This window comes from Geospiza fortis, unplaced genomic scaffold, assembly GCF_000277835.1.
Source record: "Geospiza fortis unplaced genomic scaffold, GeoFor_1.0 scaffold78, whole genome shotgun sequence".
Taxonomy (NCBI): domain Eukaryota; kingdom Metazoa; phylum Chordata; class Aves; order Passeriformes; family Thraupidae; genus Geospiza; species Geospiza fortis.
In genome coordinates, this window is record NW_005054339.1 from 4,315,914 (window position 1) to 4,325,410 (window position 9,497).

At 36.7% G+C, this 9,497-nt stretch overlaps 1 protein-coding gene across 5 annotated transcripts in view; it reads right to left on the minus strand.

Moving 5' to 3' along the window:
* Positions 1-495: 495 nt before the first annotated feature.
* Positions 496-9,497, minus strand: part of ERC2 (ELKS/RAB6-interacting/CAST family member 2) — a 405,766-nt gene continuing 396,764 nt past the window's right edge. For all 5 annotated transcript variants that reach the window (XM_031058194.1, XM_031058193.1, XM_014307629.2 and 2 more), the window contains one exon: positions 496-3,505. The gene's annotated coding sequence lies outside the window, so the exon portion shown is untranslated. The remainder of the gene's footprint in view (positions 3,506-9,497) is intronic.

Consider the following 9,497-nt stretch of genomic DNA (forward strand, 5'->3'; position numbering starts at 1 on the left):
ACTTCTATGAGGTAAGAAATTCCTGGTCAACAAAAGTTCCTTTTCTAAAAAAAGTGAACATAATGGAAACGGGGAACCACTTACCAGGCAGCTGAAAAAGGAGCTGACTGTGCAGAGAATTTCACACCTTATGGCTTTTGGTCAGTAAAGCACATAAACAAAATGTAATTTTCTATGCAATTACACAGGGTCACACAAGAATATTATGTTTTAGAAACCCACTCAAAAGCATATTGCTCTGTAAGAGCCCCATCCAGAAAATGGTTCCTCACTTTAGTAAAGTTCCTCGTAAGCATTTCTGGGAGTGGGGCCTACGAGACATTTTCCTTTTTATGCTTTCTTAAACAGTTTATGTGATAGTAACAACAGGAAGATAAATTACTTTGAATGGTAGCAATTAGAGAAATAAGGAGTGTGATAGATTTACCATGTGGAAAACATCTCTCACACATTTTCCTACAGTCATTAAACCTGCTTTTAATGACACAACACTGATTTCAGAAAGAAACAAAGTTTATTTGATGAAAATAAACAAGCTGATCAACACTAAATACTTCCCATACACATGATAACAATGTTATGAACTCTAAATACCTTGGTACTTTACACTTCTACAAGACATTAAATTACAATGACTGTCTAATACATGCCCACTGGTAATTTCTAGGAATTCCTTAGTTTCATATCAATGTCCTTAACCATATATCAATATCACAATCCAGAACATGCCACTCACTTGAAAAAATTATTACAAGAAGCACTATCAAATGAGGATCTAAGGTAAATAGGGGATACTGACCCATTGCTGCAGAACATCACATTCAAACGTCACCCTACACACACAAAAGAAACATTGCGGATATAGTTTGTGTCAACACATCTGAGGTCTTTTCATAAACACTGTTTAAAAAGGAAATTGAAACCCACTTTCAAATGAAAGTCAATGTGCAGGTACGTGCATACTGGATACACAAAATTCATTAAATACAAAATTCATACTGTACATTTAAATGAAAGAAAGAATGTGCAGTAGAAGACTGATCTCACATTAAAATAATAACCATTATCTTAAATGTTAAGCAAAAGTTGGTTTGCTTCATTACACTCAGAGGAGGAGGGGGAAAAAAAATCTACCAAACATTGCTCAAATAAAATATTTCCCAACATCACAGTGTTTATTGTAAACCCCGAGATTCTATTTTAGGATATGAAAAGATTTTCTCCAAACATCATAGAATATCACATGAAATGAAAAGAAGGAGGGAAAAAAAAAAAACAAAAACAAAGCAAGAAGGAAAAAAAATCAATGTTAGACAAAATTTTCCTCTTAGGGGCTAACTTTTAGGCCCTGATAAAAGTTTAGATCAATACTCATACCAACATGAGTGGAGCAAAAATGCCCCTAAAATAATATCTGTGACAAAATTGGCACATACATATAAATATCTAACTATACAGCTTTGTATCTGTGACCCTATTTCCCCCCTAGTTTATATCCTACTTCAAGTATTCGGTTGCAGAGTTAAGGTAAAGACCTGATTGTAAGAGACACAGACGATTGTCCCCTACTGCGACAACAAATCTGTCATCAGAAACCTGTTTTGTTGTCTGAGTTTCCAAGTGCAACATTTGTCATATGTGCTAATTATACTCCCAAAAGCTTTGCTGTTTCAAAAACAAAGATCTAAAATGCCGTTGATAGTTAAAGGACAAACTTTTTAAACATGAATGAAACTGGGATTATCTACGCTATGCTAATTCTATACATTTTATTCTATTTACTGAAGACAGTCACATCCAGCAGGACTCCTGCTCAAATAAATTGCTCCTTGATTGCACCGAGAATCATGGTACAAATAAATAAAATATCATTTCTAGACAATAATTTTAAGGGGATTACTATGTATGGCTCATGTAGGATGTTTAGGGTTAATCGCACCACAGGTTCAAAAAATAATTTTTCTAAATTCAGTGCAAGACTTTAGGAGTATCCATTTAGATTTTTTTTTCTTTTTTTTCTTTTTTTTTTTTTAACAGCAGCAAAGAAAAACTACTAAGGATTAAGGCCACCCATGCTTAAATTTATTGTTTGTCCTTTAAAAATGCAGATATTCTATTTCCACTGCCATCAGCATGGAAGCATTTCTTCCATGGACAAAAAGATGCCGCAACAAAACAGCCAAACATTTGCACATGTTTGCCAGACTGACTGAAAATGTTTGTGGAGTCAGAAGGAACCTCTCCTTGAGAAGTGGTAGAGATCTGACTGTCAGTTAAGAGTCTCTCACTGAATGGAACAACTTCACATTTTTATTTTTCCTTGCATGTGCTTTAAATTTATTTTACTAGACACATTTTGTTGACACAAACAGCCTTCAAGTGCTGTTTGTTCATTGGTATTTTCTTTAACATCTAAGATTCATTGGGGTCTGTGTTGGAGACTGTTTTTCAATGCAGAGAACAATAACAAACAGTTCCACATTTACAGGAGACCTAGTGCATATACTGTATACACAGCAATCTTATCTTTATTTTTGTTTTTGTTTGCTTCTTTAAGAGTCCCAGCTTTTATTGTTGAAAACATGTATGCATTTGGATGGTAAAAGGTTGATACATCCTTGTGTACATGTCCATATATACACACACATATGTATTTATATACACCTCAAGCTTTTACCATCCAGGAATAGATACATCTTGTATATAATCATATATTTATGTTCAAATTAGATGTCCTATGCATTGTCAGAGACACACACCATATTTTCATAAAACTAAGCTTTGTCATCAGTTTTTAGTACCAAAAATTGATTTCATTTCCAACCTGGCCCAGAGCTTAATACCATAGTTATAGTATCAATATTTGGTTTTGGTTTGTTTTTAATTTATATTATTTTATCAGTAGAGAAAAGAAAACAGAGGAGGGTAAAGGCTTGTTTTTATTTTCTGAAAAAGCCTGTATCTAACTGGGGGTAAAGTTAATGCCAACACCCTTATATAGCATTTTACTAATACCTCTTTGATAATCTAGTGCAATAGAAGTGATACTTTAGAATAGACTAGGTAAAATCAGCAAATGCAGATGCCACATCAAGGGAATCTGAATTACCTATTAAAATCAATATTAATTTACCAAAATTTTGCTAAATAACCTGTTTAACTGAACTTCATGAAACAACTATATTCTGAACAGATGGTTTCTTTGTAAAAACAGAGTAACTCACAAGACCCATTAAAGACAGAAATGAAGCTCTTATAATTTCTGCTTGAGTCTCCTTCATTACTTTCCAAAGTATCTAATTTCACAATAGACTACAAGAAATAATGGAGAAAATGCTAATTAATGCAGCATTTCATTAGATATCAACCTTAGCATTCATTTTCTGCATGTGTGATCTTCTCCAGGATGTCATGGTCATGTTTGGAGATCCAATGCAATAGATTATCATTGTTACCTTCCAGTGCTACAGTTTTTTTCTTCCTTTTTCACTAGTTCCTCTGACAACTGTAACAAGGGAAAAAAATTCCAATTAACAACATTGGACTGAAGCATCCGGAGCATCTTAGTTCTCATCCAATCAAGATTCTCATACATATGAGTGGAGATAATGCTTTTCTAGGGGCTGAGGATTAAGTAAGGCATTTGAATTCAATTTGAACCCACTTATGTTCATAGCGTGGCAATTAGTTTTATTGCTAATTTGTATGACACGACTCTCTCTACATGGGAAATATTTTAAATTCCTAAGACGTCAAATTCTGTTGTGCTTGTGATTCTGTAAACAGTGAGTTTTATGATCTTGTCTATAAGCACAGCAGCTTTGAAAGGGAAATGCTATTATTAAATTAAATATTTTTCTGTGGGAACCAAGGGAATCATCAGTTTATTTCCACCCAGTTCCATGGCAGGTGGGAATGTGCAGCACCTCTACTAGCCTTCCAAAATTGAAGCACCGTTTTCCTGTCATATTTTAAGCACTTTGAGCTCACTTTAATTTGCCGAACAGTGGAGAAAGGTTTTATGGACACAAGAAGTTCAGATTTGCAGAAGTTAGAACACACAGCAATGTGTAAGGAGGTTTTCAGCCACACAGCCACTAATCACAGGTGCTCTGTCTGGCTTGGCTGGCACTGCTGAAACCCAGGGGACTGCAGGAGGGAGCACAGCTCAGCCAGTGGGAAGAATCTTCCTGCCTTCCACCAGCTTTGGATGGGACTCTGTCTGTTTGGGACTACAGAGAGAGGCCTCAGTGATTTCTGTTGTTACTTTAGCTGTGCTGCAAGCAAACAGCAGGGTATGCTTGAACAGAGAGCAGTGAATTGGTCTTATTCACATTATCTGTATATCAGATGAGTGGGAGGAATCAAATGATTGCTTTAGAGGGCAGTTGTTCATTTATCCACTGACTTTGTTTCTAGAAAATTTGAAATTCATTATGTATGGGATTATCTATTATTGCCCTTCCATTTATGTAACGTTAAAAGTTTCCAAAACATCCCATTTTATGGAAAAGAATTTGCCATACAGTGCTTAGGGTTTTGTATACAGCTGAAAAGTTGGGTTTTTTAAAATAGAGCTACTTGACTAAAATTCTCCTTTAAAATTTCAGAATCTAATATTTATCAGATAAATTATTCTGTGAGTAAAGTGAAACACTGTTTACAGAATAAATTATCATATTATTTTAAATCCCTATTTTCAACTTCACATCTTGCTGGAAAGCACACACAACAGTTTATATCATACAAATGTAGATGAATTTTACTTTTGCAGAGAGCAGTTGGTACAATTCTTCTGGTCAGAACACTCAGGGACTAATCCAAAGCCCACTGAAATATGGAAAGGTTCCCACCGATTTTAACAAGTTTTGGATCTGGCCCTTGAACAGTCTAAAAATGACTTCTGCTGAGCTGCAAAGCCAGGGAGTTCCTAAAGTAGATCGTGTTACTAGTTCTGGCACATAAAATCGTTGCAAACTTTTTATGAAAACTGTAAGTCAGCGCATGCATTACGTTGGTGAACTGTGCATAGCTCCCATTCCTTTGTGTGCTGAGAATTTCTTAATCACCATTCAAAGAGATACTGGGGCAGAGGAAGCACACCTATAAATTAACGAGGAGAACACATTCCAGAAACTGCAGCACAATAATGCCTAGGTTTTTAAACTAAAATGTAATCACAGCAAATCTTCAATGTAGTTGCTATTTTCCAAGCTGAAATTCCTCTGCAATTAACACTTTTATGCTTGGAAAAAATAAGAACCCAGAATAAAGTGTCCAATCTGAGGAACAGCAGCAAAGTGCACAAAATGCACTCCCTCTCCAGCCTGCTCCTCAGATTTTCATTGGGGTTTTACTACAGAATGGAAGCCCCCCAATAAACCTCACCCACTTAATCAACCCACCCATTCATCAGGAAGCCATATATGTATTGGAAGTGTAACAAAAACTTGTTGGCCACAGGTAGGAAATGCAAAGTATTTCTCAAGTAAGTCAAATAAATATATAAAAGGATATTGCTGTCAAATACCAACTGAGGTTAAGTAAATTAAATTTATATTTGTTTCTTCAATGCTGCACTTGGTGAAAGTCACTGAACCTCTAAAACAGAAATAAAGTTTGGTAACATGCATTGGGCAATTGCATGCAATTCAGCAGTGCTCCAGCTGAAATTAATGTCTTATGAGTTTGGCACCTCTGTCAGTCCATTAGATACCAGTCAATGAAAACAGCAGAAGGATGTGAAGATATAAAAGTGTAGTAGCTCACAAATATTTGTTCAGATTGTTTTTCCTTTGGATAAAGACACCTGCCTGATTAGTACTTTTTACCTCCAATCCTTTCCTCTCAGCAGTGATTTGCAGAAACAAGCTGGAGAGGGTGGGTAAACACAAAGGGGTTAAAGGGGAAACTGTTTAATAACAGTAGTAAAATGCAGGCTATTTTTGACATCTGGGTTAATGTCCATTATGCTCCATATGCTTTCCAAATGTTTGCAACAAGCACCCAGATACAAAAACAGATACCCATTCACATAGGCTTAAATTGCCCTCTCCTAACCTGTTACACATGGTACCTACATAAAAGGCCAACAACTGATATGGTAATTAGTGAGTAAGAAAGAGAGGGAATAGACACTTTATTGCAGGGAACTGGTATCTGACCAAATGTTAGTAGAGAAGGATATCATTAATGAAAACCTGTGAGGGCTATTTCTGCTCCCTAATCTACGACAAGGCCTCTGCACTATAATGTGACATCCTTGAAAAAGCTGTCAGGATGAATTCCTCAATTTCCTTCTCCAGACTCATTCATCATTACTGCAATCAGAGTACCAAAAAATGATGGGAAATTATTTCATTTTCTGGAAACAAGTAACAAGACTGGAATAAGGCTATAACTCATAAAGTCTTTCTCTAGTGATGTCCCGGAATTTGTCTCTGCCTCTTGCAACAACATCATGTAAATTATAGGAGGGAGAAAAAAAAAAAGCATTATCAATTTTTACCTTTGTGCAAAACCGTGAAAAGAATGGCTCTATTAACTAAGAAAAAGCCCTGACACTCTAAATTCTGCCCCTGCTGCCAGTCTAATGTGGGACTAAGGAAAAAGAAGTATAATTTTTCTGCGCTTAACTTGCTCTTTGCTACGGCAGGCATAACATCAGCTCCTCACAGGAATTTGCAAGGCTTAATGTTTGTAATGTGCCTAAAAAAGTCTTGGATGAGTGCTAAGTATTATTATTTTTCAGTTCCTGCATTTGATTAAAACTGAAATAACACAGTAAAAATTAAATTAATATATTAAGTTACAAGTAAAGAGCAAGCATGTGGTTTGTGGAGCTACTTGTAACACTTTTAATACGAACATGTATTACAGAGTAGGTGATTCCCAAGGTCTGTACTGACATGTACCATGTGGGCATAACTTAACAACTGAAAAACCCCCCAGAAGTTTGATTCAGCCAAAAATCTGTTCGTGGCTTCTGTGTGAGCTCAGAGCTGGGGCCAGGGGGAGCCCTGTGGGCTGCTTTCCCCTGCCCCTGAAGTACAGTTGCAAACACGATCACAGCCCAGATATTTGCAACTCAGCACAAGCACCAAAATTGGGTAGCACAGATCTGCTGCAGGGCTCGCCACTGCAGAGGTCCCTTAACACAGGATGTGACAATGGCACGACATGTGCTGTTTGAACCTCCCTGTCATTACAGCCCAACAATAAATGCTGGTTTTGCTACTTCCTCCTGGCCTAACTCTTGAGGAAAGAAAGAAAACCCACCTCTCACTTTCTAAAGAATACAATAACCTGTTAAAGCCTGTTATATCAACATGGAAATCTCTAGTGAGGAGGGCCAAGAAGAAAAATAATTAAGGCATAAATTTGTATCCAACCTACATAGAAAATTTTCAATGCTGAGATGCCAAAGACACCTAAGACACTTGTTGAGCAGAGTGAAAAGGTAAAATCTAGTTTAAATTTATAGCATTCCTTCAGTGTCCCTCTAGGAGTTTGGCTTTTTGCCAGCGTTCCTTGTTAAAAATTTGTTAAACGTGTTTGGCATTAATGCAAACACAAAGTGCTCATTTGTTACAAATTCTATTGGAATGCATTCATTTAAGGCAATGAAGTAGTTACCAGAAAAGAAAAAATGTTCATTAAGTACATTTTAAAAATACAATGATGTATGCGGTGCATAACTATGGCGCCCCAGTGGCTATATAAATATCTGACAGAATAACCACAAGTTGTGTTTGGTTTGAAATTGGAATCTCTTAAACAGAACCGATAGAACAAAAACTGGTTTTGTTTGTTGTCAAAACTGATGTTAGTCTTTCTTGTTTAGATCTAGTTATAATAACCAAAGTTTTGCCATACAATGTTTTTTTGCATCTCAAATCAATAAAGCCCATGGGTTAAAGTAGTGCTCAAGGAAGTTTCTTGATTCTAAAGGTAAGTGCAGCACTGCACATTATCTGGAGAACACTGGACACAGAAAGTAAACACCCTGCTTGGAGAAGAACAAATTTTAGTCATTCTTAAAAACTCCACTTGAGGAAATGTTACCTGGGAGATCTGCAACTGTCGGACAACATTCAAGTTCACCTCAGCAAAAGGTGCTCTACTCCCTTCAGAAAATAAAGAGCTCAGACCTAGTTTACAACATCCCAATACCAAATCCCTCTTTTATAATAATGTGAAATATCCCTGGTAATGATAACTCCTGATATTGAATAAGCAACTCTGAGGTCTGTTTCTTAGATGTTAGAAAATATCTTCTTAGCTACATTGTAAAACTAAAACCATTTTTCTCTTTCGCTTTTCAGTGATTTACAGCTACTTACAAAAAAGTTTAAAAATTATAAATACGTAAGTAAAACATATTTAAAAGAAATATTCAGAAACTGTGTGATTTAATTAAATATTGGAAGATTCACAAAAAACCACCAGCATAAAAAGTTATTTATAAAGACAGAATTAACTTTGCTTCAATTCTGGCAAAGAAATTATTTATCCCATTTGTTGCTATTTATGTTTTAAATTCATTACACAGTAAACTTCAGAAGGATCTGCAGCTGGTGGTAGAATCACTGCACGAATGTGATGAACTTTCCATATTGCTATAATGCCAGAATTGTTAATCTTAGTTAGGGATAAAAGCAGATACCATTGGGATAAATAAAATCAAATGGATTCAAGCCCTCTAGACAGTAAGAGTCCTTGAAAACTACTGTACAATTATATCATAAAATTAGATGAAGTTTATGAACCTTGAGACTATTTGGACAAGGATGCCTTCTCTACTGGGAATGTTTATAAATCAATATCAGACAAGTGCTATATGAGTTAGAAGACAGCTATTTCTTCTCAGAACCTTTTTCTTTTCATAAAACAAGTCCAGTCCAAATCAAAACTCTTCAGAAATATGAGAAAACTCAATACATATCCTTCAATCTGTCACTTGGACACTGAATTAAAAAGGGGGAGTGTTAAGGATGGCTTCAGAGCAGGACTTTTCAAGGGGCTGAGCTGAAGTGAAGATGATGGAAGAGTTTCCATCAATTCCAGGAGACCCCGCAGCCGCCCAGGGAGGCGGCCGGGATTCAGCAGCGCGGGGCACCGGGCTCTTTGTCAAGCCGTTTATGACTTCCTAAAGATACAGCACATTGAGATCATTGTTACTTTTTGTTGTCGTTGTTATTTAAATCGAATTGAAGTGACAAGAAAAGAAGAATTCTTGGGTTTAAATGCCTCAAACAGCGACGCTCCCATCGTGCTCCTGAAAGCGATCGATAGCCGGGATCACTCTACGAAATTGGAAGGTGCCTTTTCCATCCTGGCTGATGTGGAATGCTATTTGTTCTCCTGCGCGGGATTAATTAGGGGCCTTTCTTTGGGTTTTTTTGAAGATCAAGGTTTCTCGCTCGGTGCTGCCTAATAACACGGTGTGCCTGCCCGCCACCTGGCCCGGCGCGGCTCGCCCGGCTCCGGCGGCGGCA